General features: G+C 40.2%; 1 protein-coding gene and 1 pseudogene across 2 annotated transcripts in view; one reads left to right on the forward strand and one right to left on the reverse strand.

The window, feature by feature from the left end:
- Positions 1-17,441, forward strand: part of NEBL (nebulette) — a 341,624-nt gene that overhangs the window by 86,618 nt on the left and 237,565 nt on the right. The window lies entirely within an intron of this gene.
- LOC308614306 (elongation factor 1-alpha 1-like) lies at positions 5,284-6,953 on the reverse strand (annotated as a pseudogene). The gene has a single exon. The product of its transcript is annotated as an elongation factor 1-alpha 1-like (transcript).

Raw genomic sequence — 17,441 nt, forward strand, 5'->3', positions numbered from 1 at the left:
TTCTCATTATTTCCTCCTTTGACATTGGTTAGGACTTTTTGGTTGCAAGTGACAGGCAACGCAAACTAGCCTAAAGCAGAAGAGAGGCTGTACTGCTTTGCTAGCTGATGGCTGAAAAGCCCAGGTGTCAGTGGATCCTGGGGTTATCATCCGGTTTCAGCTCTTCTCTCCCGTAACTCTTTTCCGGGTAGCCTCTTTCCTTATGATGATGGCAAGATAGCTTTTAAGCAAGCTTCAGCCTTATATCCTAGCCAGCTCCGCAGAAAGAATTTTCCTTCCCCATTAGTTTGAATGAAAACTTCAAGATTATTTGCCTGGGTCTGGTTTTAGTCACATGCCCATCTCTGTGGCCAGGAGGAGGAGACAAACTGAAGAGGTGGGGCTTCGACCAACCACACTCAGACCAGAGGGACTGGGTTATTTCAAAGGGAAGAGCAAGTTGATGCTACCATAGGAGGAAAATGGATGCTGAACACCGAAATGCAGATGTCCATCACGGACATGTAAATTATAATGCATTCATTTAAAAGTGCTCACCTACACTTTTTTGACTTTATAGAAGGGTTCAACACATTTGATTATACACACGTAAAGTGGAGAATCACGGAGCTGGCCTCCTAGTCTTGTTTCCCACCCACCCAGTAGAGAAATTCACAATTTCAGTGTCCATGCTAAGTTGTCTTTCAGCTTCTACTTGAATTCCTTTGAAGATCTTAAGTTTGTTACACCATAAGTGTGTATATACCATTTTAATAGGAAGTTCTTCTTTACCACATTAAGTTGAGAGTTTCCCCTCTCCTCTCTTGACTTTGTGCTAATGGTCCCTTTACTGCCTTTTGGAGTCACGTGGAGTAAATTTAATCTTTCTAAGCCACAGTCTAGTGGCTCTTTCAAATTCCATCTTGTCTCTTGACTGCACACACTTATTTCTCTTCATTGTACACTTCTCTCCCCGCTTCCTCCTGTTCCTTCTTTTTTTATAATATAAAGAAACCTTATAGGTGCTCATTATTGGAGGAAACTGTGTCTCCAATTTCCTGACAATTGTTGGACATGTAATTCATCTTTAGAAGTTTCTCAAGTTTCTCATGAATTACAGTTTGAGGCTCAATATAAAGAGTTTGTCGTGAAAGTGAATTTTAAAAATAGCACTCTCAGACATTTATGTATTCAATTTTAAAAGTAAAGTGAAATTATTTCAGAAACATAGGCCTTTAAACTTTTTTGGTGTGTGTTCTAAACCTTCTAAAGATGGAGCAAATGGGGCGTGATGACAATAATTCTGAAGTGTCCTAAAATAGTCCATGGCTATAAATATTCAGTTAAATTGTAAGAGAATAATGATTTTGTAGATCAGAATTAAGATTCTGATGCACACTTGACCTAGTAAGTGAACTCTTAAGGAATGTCTCATTGTTCTCCCTTGTGTTACTGTGTTTTTAGTACGGTAAGTCCAAGCCAAGAATATTAAAATCTTGGCTTTTTAGAGGAAATTCAGAGGCTTAAAATAAAACTTCTTTATTAGTGATTGTCTACTAGCCGTGTACATTTCTGGATCAGTGTCATTTTCCTTTAGCTAAATATCTTAAACAGATTTGTCTTAGAAAAAGTGTATATTGTTCTATTTCCTGTTTTTTCTACTTTAAATCGATCTCTTTTAATCACTAAATTTTGCTAGTTCTTAACCTTTATTTTTTTATAAGCATTAGCAAGAATAAGATTGATCAACATTGAGTTGCTATCATCTTTATAGAAATGCAGTAGTACCAAATTTATTCATTTATCTAGGTGATGATGACTGTTTTCATGAAAAAGTTCTCATTTAATAATATTTTTCCAGCAACTGCAACATATAATATGTCTGGTGGGTAAAAGTCTGGGGAAAAAGAAGTTTGGCATCTTTAAGAAGTGTACACTTCTTACAAGGCAGGGAGGAGAAGCCGAGTGGACTTTAAATAGAGTTTTCCAAGCCTATGAGAATGGAGGGAAGCGACCCAAGTCTTAGGAAGATTGTTCGTCACTCTCTCATTTTCCATACAGCTTCATGCTGATGTGGAGAGACTGATGGATCCTGAGTTGGCAGAACTATTAGTCTAAGAGGAGGATGAATTGAGGATGCAGGTGTGGAAGGATAGAGAGGAAGGCTAACATGGAACCGGGTGGAAGAAAGGTGTGCAGCTGCCGATGGTAAGACCAGAAGAGCAACTTGTCACTTGTAATTTCGACTGAAACCCATCACCCCGGCTTTGTTAATGTTTTTACCTAGTGCAGTTTCTTTTCCAGTGACTGTTCCAGGAATAACGTGCCAGATGGAGTGAAAGTGTTACTGGGTTGAACAAAATCCTATTACTAGTCCCATCTGCTCAGGGCCCCTGGGGTTTTGCAGCTGCAGGATTAAAGACTAATCCTGAGTGACAGACGCAAAAGGGGCAATCCTCATACATAGTAGGTGCTCAGTAAATGCCACTGGATTTGAGTGAAGACATTAGTGATTGATGGGGCTGCTTTTGCAATAAGAAACATGAGTTAAGACATGAACATGTTTTAGAACAGTTTCTGCCTACAATTCAGAAGGAAACACTTCAGTCCTTCCCATCTTTCTTCTTAAACAAATACTTTTTGAACACCTGCTAAGTACTTAACTTATTTTAGATACCGTGCGTGGAAAAACAATCATATAATCCCAGCGTTTTATGAGTTTGAGGCTGTGTACCTAATTTTTTGTCCTCTAACACAAGCTTTAAAAAAATCATCTCAAATCCTCCCAAATTATTGCCAAGTTTGAAGAAAACAAAACAGCACTTTTATTCATTTGTATGTTAGAGTGTGTTAAGCAGAAAATTGTGATGTTTCACGATGTAAATATAAAACAGACTGGAAAGGATTCTGTCTCCCTCTGAAACTAAAGTGTATGATGTGGGTCAGGTTTTTCTCTTCACTCAAAGTGAGGTTTCTCCATGTTCCTTGAAGGCGCTTCCATGTATAGTTCAGTGCCATCCAGGAACAAACCCTTTCAATGACTCATTATTGGGCAGAGTCAGATATATAGTGAGAACTACCTGTACTAAATATTTGTTACAACACACCTTCCTAATATCAGTCAAAAAGCCCCTCTGCTGATTTGCTTCTTCCCTCCAGTTGCCTATCTCATTCTCAAGATTTTTTTTTCTTCTGCTTTCACAAATCAATTTCCTTTTTCGGGCTGCTTTTTCCCTTCACCCAGTCTGTCTGTACATTTCTACGGCACCTATCACCATAGCACCCATTTAATAGTATCTGTGCTAATTATCCTATCTTTAAGACACAGTGGCTTGGTTTGTTAGAACAGAATTTATACTGCATTTCTAATTATGGGCATTTATAGGTAATTGCTTAATTTTGATGTGGTAAGAACATGGTTTGCAATATTTTTAGAAATAGTAATTAGAAATGCATCTCCTAAAATCATTACTTTAAAAACTTCATTAACACTTAAATAAAGAAGCAGAATAATTTAATTAGTAAAAGTTAATGAAAACTTTCAGTTGCCTTAAGTGGTCAATAAAACTAAAGGGGATTGTGTGTATTATTAATTTTTTCTTAAAGTTGAGTCAGATCCCTATGTGCTGGATGTGAACTCATGAATTTTCTTTTTCTGTATCCTTGGCCATTGTGTTTATGATTATTGTGGTGGTTGACCTGGATTGTTTTTCTGAGTAGGAAACACCCTCAACAGATAAAAATCAGCGCTTATCTTGGCTTTGCAGTAAAAATCCCAAAATAGCATAAAAGTTTTTAAGGAGTGAACAAATCTGTAGAAATCAGAAAGGAAATATGTATGTATCTTTAGAAATCTCATTTGAATTCAGATTGTTTTTTGACCTCTACTATATATTTAAATAGGTACTAGTTTTCTATTTTAAGCCTCCATCATTGCTGTGGTTTTTAAACAACAAAGCAAAACAAAATAAAACAAAAATCCCAAGTGAAAAAAAAAAAACCCTAACTGTAACTCCAGAGATATTTAAAAGCATTTCTGTAGAGACACAGACGTAGAGAACAAACAGAGAACAAACGTATGGATACCAAAGGGGAAAGGGAGGCAGTGGGATGAATTGGGAGATGGGGATTAACATCTATACACTATTGATACTATGTATAAAACAGATAACTAACGAGAACCTACTATATAGCACAGGGAACTCTATTCAGTGCTCTGTGGTGATCTAAATCAGAAGGAAATCCAGAAAAGGGGATATGTGTATACACACAGCTGATTCACTTTGCTGTACAGTATAAACTAACACAATATTGTAAAGCAACTATACTCCAATAAAAATTAAAAACAAATAAAAACATTTCTGTTCTACAGTGAGAATCAGAAGGAAAATATAACCAACATTGATTCTAAAAGTTTGAATAGAAAACCTTGATAATCTCAGTCATGTTTCCATGGATTTCATTAAAGAGACATTCCAGCTCCATGTTACTCATTACAATTTATTTATTAAATTTAATTAAATGTAATTCTAATGTTAGTCTAAAATATTAGGTCTCTAATAACTATTAGTGGTTTGATATTAATTGCGAACTTAGAGCATTAGGTACCATGCAGGACAGAAGCCACAGCCTGTGTTCTTGATAGCACATGGGGAGCGATGTAGGAGCAGGGCCATGCATGTGACATGTGCAAGGGTGGACACCCGAGGAGGTTAGAAATAAGGTGGAAGGTATAAGGGAACAAGATCATAACTGCGTGTGTGGTTGAGCGTCTTTTTAAACACCAGGGCTTTTGCTATGTCCTTCTTCAGTCCCTGGAGCAATTGGGCGTATATAGTAATGTCCCAGGTGTCCCCAAGCTGAAATCGCTCTGGCTTTCATATACCTGTGGCCTTTTGTGCAACCTTTATTTCTAATGCTTTATCTTTTATATACTCAACTTCCACGTTTGGTTCTCCTTTGCAGCAAAATCTTTCTTGTAGATTCATCTTCTTGACCACAGCTTGGCCACCCCTCCCTTCTTTGTGCTCTTTAGGTGGACACTCTTCTCAAATACTCAATACGTTAAAAAAATTTGATGCCACAGCACTATTACCTTCCAGAGATCCCATTTCAAGTCCTAATTCTGTTGTGTGTAGCAGTAATACATAGACCAGTGGGAGATTTAGGGGTTGGCCGGATAAGACACATACCTAAATCCTTCAGATATGGAAACAAAGGAACAAAATTTCTAACAGCACTCCTGGGCATACATAACAGATTCCCTTTTTTTTTTTCCTCATTAAACTTTTTTAATGAGTCTCAAATTCTGTGACAGATTTTTGGTCAAGTTGTTTCCATTACAAAGTACTGAGTTTAAAAACTAATAACTTAAAACTGCCACACACAAAACAAATGGTCCACAGAACATTCTCCTTTCCTTCTGAAGGTTTTACGATGCATTGTTATCATTAACCAGTCTTTTGCTATTAAACTTAAATGGCCAATTGAGACATAGAGTTCTGAGGCTGTTCTTCCACCACTGATTAAGACTGGGGTGACAGGTATTGGGGATAATATTCATTTAGCCTTCTGAGCTTTCTGGGGAGACTTGGTGACCTTGCCAACTCCAGCTGCCTTCTTGTCCACTGCTTTGGTGACACCCACAGCAACCGTATGTCTCATGTCATGAACAGCAAAATGGCCCAGAGGAGGATAGGCAGAGGAGCTCTCAGCACACATGGGTTTGCCGGGAACCATATCAACGATGGCAGCATCGCCAGATTTCAAGAATTTGGGCCCATCTTCCAGCTTTTTCCCAGAACAATGATCAATCTTCTTCGGCTCAGCAAACTTGCAGGCAACGTGAGCTGTGTGACAATCCAGCACAGGTGCATAGCCAGCACTGCTTTGGCCTGGATGGTTCAAGATAACCACCTGAGCTGTGAAGCCAGCTGCTTCCATCGGTGGGTCATTTTTGCTCTCACCAGCCACATTGCCATGACAGACATCTTTGACAGACACGGTCTTGACATTGAAGCCCACAGTGTCCCCAGGAAAGGCTTCACTCAAAGCTTCATGGTGTGTTTCAACAGACTTCACTTCAATTGTCACGTCGACTGGAGGAAAGGTGACCACCATGCCAGGTTTGAGAACACCAGTCTCCACTCGACCCACAGGGACAGTGCCAATACCACCAATTTTGTAGACGTCCTGGAGGGGCAAACGCAAGGACTTGTCAGTTGAGTGAGTTGGTGGCAGGATGCAATCCAGAGCTTCAAGCAGTGTGGTTGGTTCCACTGGCATTGCTGTCTTGACGGGTGACTTTCCATCCCTTGAACCACGGCATGTTAGCACGTGGCTCCATGTTGTCACCATTCCAGCCAGAAACTGGCACAAATGCTGCTGTGTTGGGGTTGTAGCCAATTTTCAGAATGGAGGTGCTGAATTCTTTGTTTCCTCGTATCTCTTCCGGCTGTAGGGTGGCTCAGTGGAATCCATTTTGTTAACTCCAGCAATTACTTGTTTCACACCCAGAGTGTAAGCCAGAAGGGCATGCTCACGGGTCTGCCCATTCTTGGAAATACCTGCTTCAGATTCACCAATGCCAGCAGCAACAAGCAGGACAGCACAGTCAGCCTGGGATGTTCCTGTAATCATGTTTTCGATGAAGTCTCTGTGTCCTGGGGCATCAATGGTGGTCACATAGTACTTGCTGGTCTTGAATTTCCATAGGGAGATATCAGTGGTGATACCACGCTCGTGCTCAGCTTTCAGTTTGTCCAAGACCCAGGCATACTTGAAGGAGCTCTTTCCCATCTCAGTAGCCTCCTTCTCTAACTTTTCAATGGTCCTCTTATCAATCCCACCACATTTGTAGATCAGATGGCCAGGAGCGGTAGACTTCCCTGAATCTACGTGTCCAGTGACAACGATGTTGATGTGGGTCTTCTCCTTTCCCATTTTTGCTTAGGTTTAGCAGTGGTTTTCATGACACCTGTGTCCTGGCAGCAAGCCCGTTGCGAAAAAGCCAGATTCCTTTTAAAATCTCATTTTTTTCTCCTTACTGCCTTTTCCTTCTTCCCCTCCCCCAACTTTTTCTGTCTTTCACCCTAACACGTTGTGATAGAGAGTTTTCTTAGTTCAGAGGCTAAGAATTTAGCTGTATTGATTTGTCACATTGCACCTGCTGAAATCCTAATGGAAAAAAACTTGGCACATGAAATAGAAGTCAGTCTGATAAAATTAAACCTCACAAATTATGCAGCTGCTGTGTACGTAGAGAACGCTATCCAAATCTTCATCACTGACTGCTTCAGTATTCTCATTTTACATCTTGGCTCTTTTCATTGGGCTTGCATTTTGCATGTTGGGAAAGTACATTTTGGGACGGTCATTCCATCCTGCAGAAGCAGACACTTGATTCATATGGCTATGTGATTGCGTCTGTAACTTATGTTCACGTAAAGTTTGATAATTTACAGATTATTATCTGTAGAGCTGACCCAGGTACAACTTCTGCAGAGGAGAAACTGATGCCAAAGAGTCACTTTATGTAGGTGACTCAATCCCGAGGGACTGTGAGGCCGAGGAGGACGCACCCATCTTTAGGGGCAAAAACATCATTTAAAGGAAGAATGATACTAGCATATTTTCTGGGGGGTAAATCTGAAGAGTTTTACTTCTTCCTAGGATCTCTGATTATTTTATTTTATTTTATTTTATTTTTTTATGGCCACAATGTTTGCAAGGCTGAGACTGAGCTGTGCTTGTGCCAACTTTGGAGAAATTTAGGTAGATGAACTTGTGAAAAAGCTATTTATGTAAAAACAAATGTCACCTCATGTTAGGGATTTCTACTTCCTTTTTAAATTTCTTCATTCACTCAAAACATGTGTATTAAGTGCCTACCAAGTACAAGGGCCAGGTTAGGAGCTGGGGATATAGCAGTTCTCTTGCTCTCATGGAACTTCATTCTAGTGAAAGGACACAGATTAAAAAAAATGGTTAATAGCTCACAAATCACTTGGTGCTCGATGCTATGGAAACAGTAAGGCAGGGAAAGAGAATGCTGGGTTGAGGGGTGGGTTCCTTTTTTATGCTGGATAATCAGAGATGGTCTCCAATGAGGGGATATTTGAGCAGACCTGATGGAAGTGAGAGGGTGAGCTGTGATGTTTGGGGAAAGAGCAAGTATAAAGATAGGAGGTGGAAGCACGGTGGTGTGTTGGAAAAAGTAAGAACAATGAATGGGGAGAGTACAGGGCAAAGGAGGTGGGGCTTGCAAGAAGCAGGAAACAGAAAAGGTCTTTTAGAAGATTTTAAGAATTTTAACTTCCACTAACCGAGAAGAAAAGAGTGATGGTGTCTGATTTATGTTTTTCAAGTCCTGTCTGGTCGCTCTGTTGAGAATAGACTGTAGGAGGCATGGGTGGTTGCAGGGAGCCCCATCAGATGTCAGGGGCAGTTATCCAGGTGGGAAACGATGGGGTTTGTGCCGTGGTAGTGATAGTGGAAGAGATCGGAAGAGGTCACGTTCAGAATATATTTTGGAGGTGGAGCCACCAGGATTTACCTTTGGGATGTGGGTTATAGAAAATACAAGGAGATAGGGCTTCCCTGGTGGCGCAGTGGTTAAGAATCTGCCTACCAATGCAGGGGGGACGGGTTCGAGCCCTGGTCCAGGAAGATCCCACATGCTGCGGAGCAACTAAGCCCGTGCGCCACAACTGCTGAGCCTGCGCTCTGGAGCCGGTGCTCCACAACAGGAGAAGCCACCGCAATGAGAAGCCCGCGCACTGCAACGGAAGAGTAGCCCCCGCTCACCCCAACTAGAGAAAGCCTGTGCGCAGCAACGAAGACCCAGTGCAGCCAAAAAAATAAATAAATAAAGAGACTGAATGGCCTGAAAATCCTGAAATATTAAAAAAAATGCATTATAAAACTTAATGCATGCTTTGTTGTTTCCAAAGGAGAAGTTTTTGGCTTGTAGTTTCTCAAATATGAAGTGTTATGGTAGATAGCTTTTCCCCCTTCTCTTTACCCATATTTTAAAGCCACATCTTTATAAGTGATTGAAGCCATTTTGTGTGTGTTTGAAATTATTTTTGATTACTTTAAAACTTGCAGTGAAACTTTATCTGATAGACTAGTTGAATGCCATGTTTAGCTAAAGCATCTTCCAAAAATCTAGAAGAGGAGGAATGGATCATATGTGTTTCTTCTGGAGCAGAGAGAGTGTGCTGCTGTCAGGATCACAGGCAGAATGAAAGGGTATGATGAGTGTAACATATTTGACCCAGCCCTGGCTCTTGACCAGAAGGGGAGGAGCTGATGGGCTGTGGCACTGGTAGCCTGGTCCCACAGCCTCTAGAATGAATGTTATTTATTTTGATAATAGCTGTTCTTAGTCATATTTCTGAGAAAACACACAAAACTGATTGCAGTTGACTATAAAAATGTTTTTTTTTTTGCGGTACGTGGGCCTCTCAGTGTTGTGGCCTCTCCCGTTGCGGAGCACAGGCTCCAGACGCGCAGGCTCAGCGGCCATGGCTCACGGGCCCAGCCGCTCCGCGGCATGTGGGATCTTCCCGGACCGGGGCACGAACCCGTATCCCCTGCATCGGCAGGCGGACTCTCAACCACTGCACCACCAGGGAAGCCCTAAAAATGTTTTTAGTTATATATATATGACTATAACTTTTACTTTTATAGTCATATATATATATATATATATATATATGTGGCTATAAAAATGTTTGTCCTGTTTTTAGTTAGTTGATGTATCTTCCCGTAGACATAGATTTAAAGTTAGAAATTTCCCCTTTGGTAGTGGAGTAAACTGATGTTCAAGATTATCTGATTTACTGAAGAAATTTGGAGAAACAAGTCTAGTTTTAAACATTCTTTTCATGTCATGTTACATTGTGAATAAATTAACAGTACAGGCATTTCTAATAGAGTCTTACTGGGAACTTAGACTTGGGGAGTTAATAGGCTATTGGGGTCATCCAGACTCTTAACAGAGCTCAGATTTGGGCACCAGTTCATAGTAAACTATATCTCTGGCTGTATGTATAAGCTAAGGCAAGGATCCAAATTGGACTATTTGACATTTCTTGGACATACCTAGTGTCCCTCTGCTGCCCTCTTTCTAAGTGTTGTTTTCTCTACCCTAGGGATCCAGTCACCCTGTTGCTCCTTGCTCAAAAGCATTACCCAGTCTTACAGCAAGAGTCAAAAAGCAATGCTCTTCAGGAAATTGTCCTCCCACCTAGGTGTCATCTCTCTTTTCTTTGAGACCTCATATTACCTTTGTGCTTTTTAAAATGGAATTCCTTTATGTGAAAATCCCCACCATGGTCCTGGCACAGAGACACTGAGGGAATGTCGGCTCTCCATCTCTCCGTTTTATTTTGCCTTATTTTGTGGCTAGTTGTGTGTATGACTGTTTCGCTTTTAGCAGTTAATAAAGTTGATCTTTTCTGCTTATTTTAACAATGCTTTGTTTTAGAAAATACATTATACATGCAAAAGACTATAAATTAAATGTACATTTTAAAGAATTGTAAAAATAGCATCTGCATACAAATTGCTGAGCTTAAGAAAGAGGTGGCCAGTACTGCATGGAGCCCTCTGTCTTAGTCCATTTGGCTACTATCACAAAAATATCACATCCTGGGGGGCTTAAACAACAAACATTTATTTCTCACAGTTTGGAGTCTGGGAAGTCCAAGAGCAAGGAACTGGCAGGTTCAGTGTCTTGTGAGACCCACTTCCTGGTTCATAGCTGCCTTCTCCCTGTGTCCTCACATGGCGGAAGGGATAGGGATCTCTCTGGGGCCTCTTTTATAAGGGCACTAATCCCATTCATGAGGGCTCCTGACCTAAGCACCTTCCAACGTCCACCACCTCCTATTGCTGTCACATTGGAGATTAGGATTTCAGGATGTGAATTTTGGGGTGACCTAAACATTCAGTCCATAACACCCTCCTTGACCACATTCCTCTCCCACTCAAGTAACTGCAGTCCTAAATTTTTGTGTTTGTAATTTCCTTGCTTTCTTTTGTAGTTAATCTACATGTGAATGATTCCATAAACAATATATTTCTTGATTTTATATCTTTTTGAACTATATACTACTAGAATAAAACTGTGTACTCTCCTGACTTGCTTTATTTCACTCAATATTATGCTTTTGGGATTGAATCCTGCTGCTGTGATTTTCACTGTTGTGTAGTATTTCAGTGTACAGTGTATCCAGTTTTTTGATAGACAGTGTGGGTGTAAATGTGAAAGAGTTCTGAGTCTAGAGGATATACCTAGGAATGGAATTGCTGGGTCTGTGTGCATTTCCAGCATTTCTGAGTGTGATGCCACTTTGTTTTCCAAAGTGGTTGTACTAAGTTATTCTTCCGCCAGCAGCATATACAAAAAATTGCTTTTAAAGTGCCAGAGGACAGTCACCATAGGCCTGTTTGCATATCTAGTTTTTAACATTGAAACTTTCACAAATTTGGGAAATACTGGATTCAAGAATTGAGTAAATTTCCCCCTCCTCTCAGAAGTATTCTATGCTAGTTTTTATGAACAAGAGGGAGCACTGTGTAGGAGAAAGTCCAAACTGCAGTCAGGCATCCTGGAGCAAGCTCTGGCCCCACCACTCACTAGCTTCATGATGGCAGAATGTTCTCTACTGTGAGGAACAGATAGTCATCCTTACATCATGATGTGGAGATGTCTTACACACTGTCTAGCTGATGTCAAAGCTCAGTGGATACAAGTTTCTCTATGCTTCCCATCTAACTCAGCTCCAGTGCTAATGCAGGACATTTTGAACATGGTTCATTGGTCTGCATTGTGATGAATCACCCAGAGACAACTAAGCCTCAGGACAAACAAAGCATTTGTCTGTGTAGCCGCAGGGCAGCCTGTAGCCAAGCTACTCTGGCTGATTCTAATGTGTGTGTCACCATGATGCATCTACTTTGAGGCCTTTTGGGTAGTTTCTTTTCATTTTCATACGGGAGCCCCCTGAATTCTCTTGTAGGAATTGTGGCTACTTTTGGGGCTAACTTGGGTGGATCATTTGGACTATGGGCTTGTCATAGAGTTGAGTGGTGCAAGCAGTTGTGTAAATGTCAGTTTATTGAACACAAACCACTTACTGTGTGCCAGACCTGTTTGAAGCACTTTATAAATATTAATTCACGTCATCCTTATAACAACTCTGTGAGGTGCTTACTGAAGGAAACTGAGACACAGAGAGGTTAAATAACACACCCAAGTGACAGAGCTGGAGGGTGGGAAAGCCAGGATGAAGTTAGATGGATGACGGTTACCTCAAGCTAGTGAAGCAGGGGAGTGACTTTTTATGTATGTCACAGGGCCATTGGGTGCCCTAACCTTTGTGTGTAAATACAGCATTGACACCAAAGTTAAAGGAGTTGTCACTTTAACACCAGACCCCCATCCCCATCGCAGCCCTGCTTCCTTTCGGTATGTGAATTAGCAGATTTAAAAAATTGTTGCTAGCTGAACATCGCCCTTTTTATAATGTCTCTTGAGGTCTCAGAGAGTTCTTACCAGTCCTCAAAATTGTAAATATTTTTTCAGGAAATATAGTCACTAAACATATCCGACCTGACTCAACCTTAACAGGAATTTTCTGTTTTTCTTGTTAATAGTAATAACAATAAAAACAAACAGAAAACCAAAACCAGCATATAAAAGAGAAAATATCAGTGGGTCCAAAACCACCTTTGTACTGTTTCTAGCTCATTAGCCACAGCATTATCTTAACACAAGTTGGTTAGAAACTCTTTTGAAAAAAGTATTTTAGAAAAAAAAATTTTTTTTTCCTGTTTTGCTCATTTTGCCCTGATATCCTGAGTGTTTAGGCATACTTGTTGATTTTTACTTTGTCATACTTACAACACAACTCCTCATATTGGTTTCGCTCAAGCCTCAGGGACACCTTTAAAAATGAACTGCTAAATAAATGCGCATACTTCCTCGGGAATTGTTATAGTAAGAGACCATTGGATGAGGTTTACAGAGATTCCAAGGGATTAGCTTATTTTTATAACTGAAAAGCGAAAACATCTCTACTGTCTTTCCCCCAGCTATTAATGCTCATTATAAATGTTTTAAGCATTTAAACAAATAAAGAAGAAAAAACGACCTGAAATTCCCATCATCCAGAAACAATCATTGATAATATTTTTGCGTATTTCCTTTAAGACTTTCGTGAGTGTATGTGAGTGCTCATGGACATGTAGAAAACACCTACAAGGATGGCCACTGTTTAAAAAAAGTGGGAGATGGGATTATAACCAAGAAGTTAGCATAACACTTCATCCTCTTTTTTCCCTTCTCAGGAGGCTCCAAACTACAAATCTTGTATCGTACATAGTCAGGATGGTGGGGGGTGAAGAACGTTGTCAGTGAATTCTTTGTGGTGACCCCAGGTCCTTGACTTTGGTCATCAGAGGGCTAGGCCACAGCAGATGGGTGTTGGGCCTTTCATCTCTACACATAATGCCTGTGCTGCCACATTTAGCTGTGGCTCCAGCCCTCATCGGATGCAAGGAGGTGGCATTTCTGCAGACAGTGAGCTATAGAGGACCCATTCTGTAAACCCAGTGCCAGGCCTGGAATGAAACTGCCATTCCTGACTGTTGGTGGTTTCACTGGATTATCCATACTCTGTCAAGACAATGCCGTTTGATCTTGGTTCAAGCATCTCTACAGACTTAGCCCTAGGTACCAAGAGCTTCTGTGTGCAGGTGCCTAATTGGTGACAATCAGTTGGTGACTGAGTTCCCCACATAAGGAATCTCCCAGAGAAGGAGGAATTCTGCCTCCACACTGCCTTCAGACTCCAGCTGCAGTATTCAGCACTTCTGCTGGATTGGCCTTCCAATCTGATGACCTTCAGATTTCGGATTTGCCTGCCCCTACAATCACGTTAGCCAGTTCCTTAAAATCCTTCTCTCTTTCTGTTTATATGTATATACATCCTATTGGGTCTTATATTTTCTGGAGACCTGACTAACACAGCAGCCATTTACATCTTTACTGCTGTGGTGTTTTTAGAACTCACGTGCCACTAAATCTGTTGTTCGCCTTTGGTTGTCTGTTCCCTCCTCCGCTCCCCATCCTCGCAGGAAGACATTTATCATGTTTAAGAGTAGAGTGGCCCCTAAAGGAAGAAGTGTACTCTGGGAGATATTCTGAGTGGCAGCCATCAGGAGCTGTCAGGGCACGTCTGTATTTACATGTTTTCCAGCCATATTTTCCCAACATGTTGTGGATCTGTGACTTTCCTCGGAGGAATTTGGTATTCAGAAGTCAATAAACAAATTACATTGATCTGTAATGTGGGACTGTCACAGTGACTGATGGGATTCCAACTCTTTCAGAACAGTGTGTGAGGGAAAGACAACAAGATTGAAAGAGCCCGTGCAAATGACAAGGAATGCTGTAAGAATTCAGTGTAGGTTGTTCCTCTTGGTGGAGTTGCCACAGCAGAAATTTTTATCTTGGAAAGCTGCTCACTTTGCATTGAAATGTGTTGATATTGTGACATACAGAAGTCTTTTGTTGAGTAGATTCTGGATGTATCAGTTGTATAAATATTCTATGGTGCTTGCATGCCCCACAAAGAAAGGCAGCTTATGAGCTATATGTCAGCATCATTGTGGGATAAAAGCGGCCCTCTTGGCAAAGTCAATAATCCTTGAAATTTGTATATCCTTTCATGATTTATTTCAGTTGATGGCCTTTGACAACATCACTCAGGCATGTGGGAAAGGTATTACAATCTCTCCTTACAATATGAGGAAAGGAGCCTCTTGAGATGAAGTGACTTGGTCAAGGTCACAGAGAATTAAGACTCATCTCTTCTGATTCATACAATAGTTGCTTAGATTATTTTAGGGACCAGATTTCCATAGAAGTCCAGTAGATAGTTTGGTCCCACTATGTATTTAGCCAATGTTTACTTTATCTGAATCTTTCTTCTTGGGACAAAGAAGATTATATTAAAAAAACAGTTCTTTTTGTAACTTCATTTGGGAAGGTATTAAATACAAAGGGATCTGTTATTGAATGAGCTTAGGAGAAATGTGAGTTTATTATTGATAGAGCCTTCTTTTGAAATAACTAGAACATTGCAAAGTCCGATAGATATTTTTATTGCTTTCTGTCCCATTCTTCTTATCAAGTGCCTGACTGGATACTGTCTTTGGGCATAGAGTTCCCAGATAACAACATGATTCGTTCAAGTATTGACAGACATTTTGACAAGGGATGTCTCAGTCATCACTTCGTTCATGACCATAGTCAATGTGTGTAACTTGCAACAATCTTTTAGTTTTGTTCCTGAGTAAATCAGCAAGGCGTAAGTGTGTGTGTGTGTGTGTGTATGTATGTATGTGTGTGTGTGTATGTGTATGCATATACTTAACTGACAGTACTGAGTAAAAGTGACTAGATTTATGATCTCCTTTCCCCCACAGTTTAGATTTGCAGCCTTTTCACTATTGGAATGTCATTAGCGATCAACTTCTAGTGTAGCTGAAAAGGCCACTTGACAGACATATGCATAAAATTTTTATTCTGTAAACCATGCTTCCTTGAAAATATAAAACTATAAAAGATGTATTAAAACTGTATGTATACTTTTTCCCATCCAAATTGGACATTTCCTCTTTAATTATTAAAATAAAGTAGAAAATGATAAAAATCTTAAAATTAGGTTATAACCTGGCACTAAAGAATCCAAAAATTTAAAAAGCAGGAAGCAAATGAGAAGTCACATGTCTGCCTTTATTTCTTGGCCAAAGAGGATTTATTTTTTTTAAGAGGTTGGACATTCACAGTGTTTTTTGGTGTCTTCTGGGTTTGTGAGGACCGATGTTAATAGCATTTTGGTGTGGGTTTTCAGTTTTCAGCAGTCAGTGCTGCAAGACTGGGATTTGACACCTGAAAAAAGACAAGCACATTTCTTTAAATGTGTAAATTGAATTTTCCTACGAATTATGATTTGTTCAATACTTGAGCAGTCAGACTTAATTTCTGAGTGTAAATTTTTGGATTCTGTTAATTTACTGTAGTATTGCCTACAATTCAGAAACCATAAAGAAGGTTACTGACTTTAAACAAGTGGTGCAGAGTAAAAGTAATAATTTTAAAGAATTTTAAAGATACAGTTTTAATTTTAACAATTTATGGAAGCCTTTAGGAATCCAGATATATTGGAAGAGAAAAGCTTAATTTCCATTTTAGCAAAGTATTCTATAATTAACATTCTTCTGAGGATGTCTATTTTGGGTCAGTTATACCTTTTTATTTCTTCCATTTCCAGTGAGCTGTTTACTGTATTATTCTTTCAGTTAATCAGTCTTTTAGTCACTCATTTTTTCATTCAATAGTTTTTGCAAGTTCCTCTCCCCCCAGGAAGCATACAGGCAGTTAGGGATGATGGGATGTATACAAATGCCAATACAATGGGTGTCATAAGTGAGTTGCACAAGAGCTGCTTTGAGTGTGCGGCTGGGAGATCAGAGAAGGGTTTATGGAACAGGGCATTTGAACAGGGCCTGAAAGGGTGGATTGGTGTTGGCCAACCAGCCATCAGGCAGAGCACGTTCAAAGAAAATCAAAAGCAAATGTATCCAGCTGGAAATCTCAGTGCTGAGGAAAGAATCTGTGGACAGTTATGTGAATTTATTTTCTATTCTTTTTTTTTTTTTTTTTTTTTTGCGGTATGAGGGCCTCTCACTGTTGTGGCCTCTCCCGTTGCGGAGTACAGGCTCCGGATGCGCAGGCTCAGTGGCCATGGCTCACGGGCCCAGTCGCTCCGCGGCATATGGGATCCTCCCGGACCGGGGCACGAACCCGTATCCCCTGCATCGGCAGGTGGACTCTCAACCACTGTGCCACCAGGGAGGCCCTATTTTCTATTCTTTTAAACTATCCTTTCCAATCTACATACTTAGGCTACGGTGCTGCGTAAATGAGCATTTCTCAGGATTTGATCTGAGGAACACCAACTATGTGAGATGTTCCTGGCCAGCAAGGGCCAAATCTGAGCAGTCCTGCAGTAAAGATCCTGTTTAACTTTGTCGATCCAAATGTATCTGATGACAGAGTACCCTCCACCCCTTTATATTCAACAATAATTTTCTAACACCCCATGGAATCTATATTCCTATTTAGGGAACATTGGTCAGCAGTCATATTATCCAACCTTAGCTTTCTGTTTAAAGACATTTCCTACTTTGTTTCAAAGCAGTTCTGTAGAAAGGAGCTTCAGGTGGTGGTACTTATGTTGTGGATATAGACTAGTGGGTCGAGTGCGTATAACTCACTTTACAATTCTTTCCTCCCACCTTGAACTTTGACAACTATTTTTATTTTATGATATTTGATAGGTGATAATAGAAAGCAAATACATCATATATATATATATATATAT

Source organism: Mesoplodon bidens (genome assembly GCF_964165515.1).
Source record: "Mesoplodon bidens genome assembly, chromosome: 3".
NCBI lineage: Eukaryota > Metazoa > Chordata > Mammalia > Artiodactyla > Ziphiidae > Mesoplodon > Mesoplodon bidens.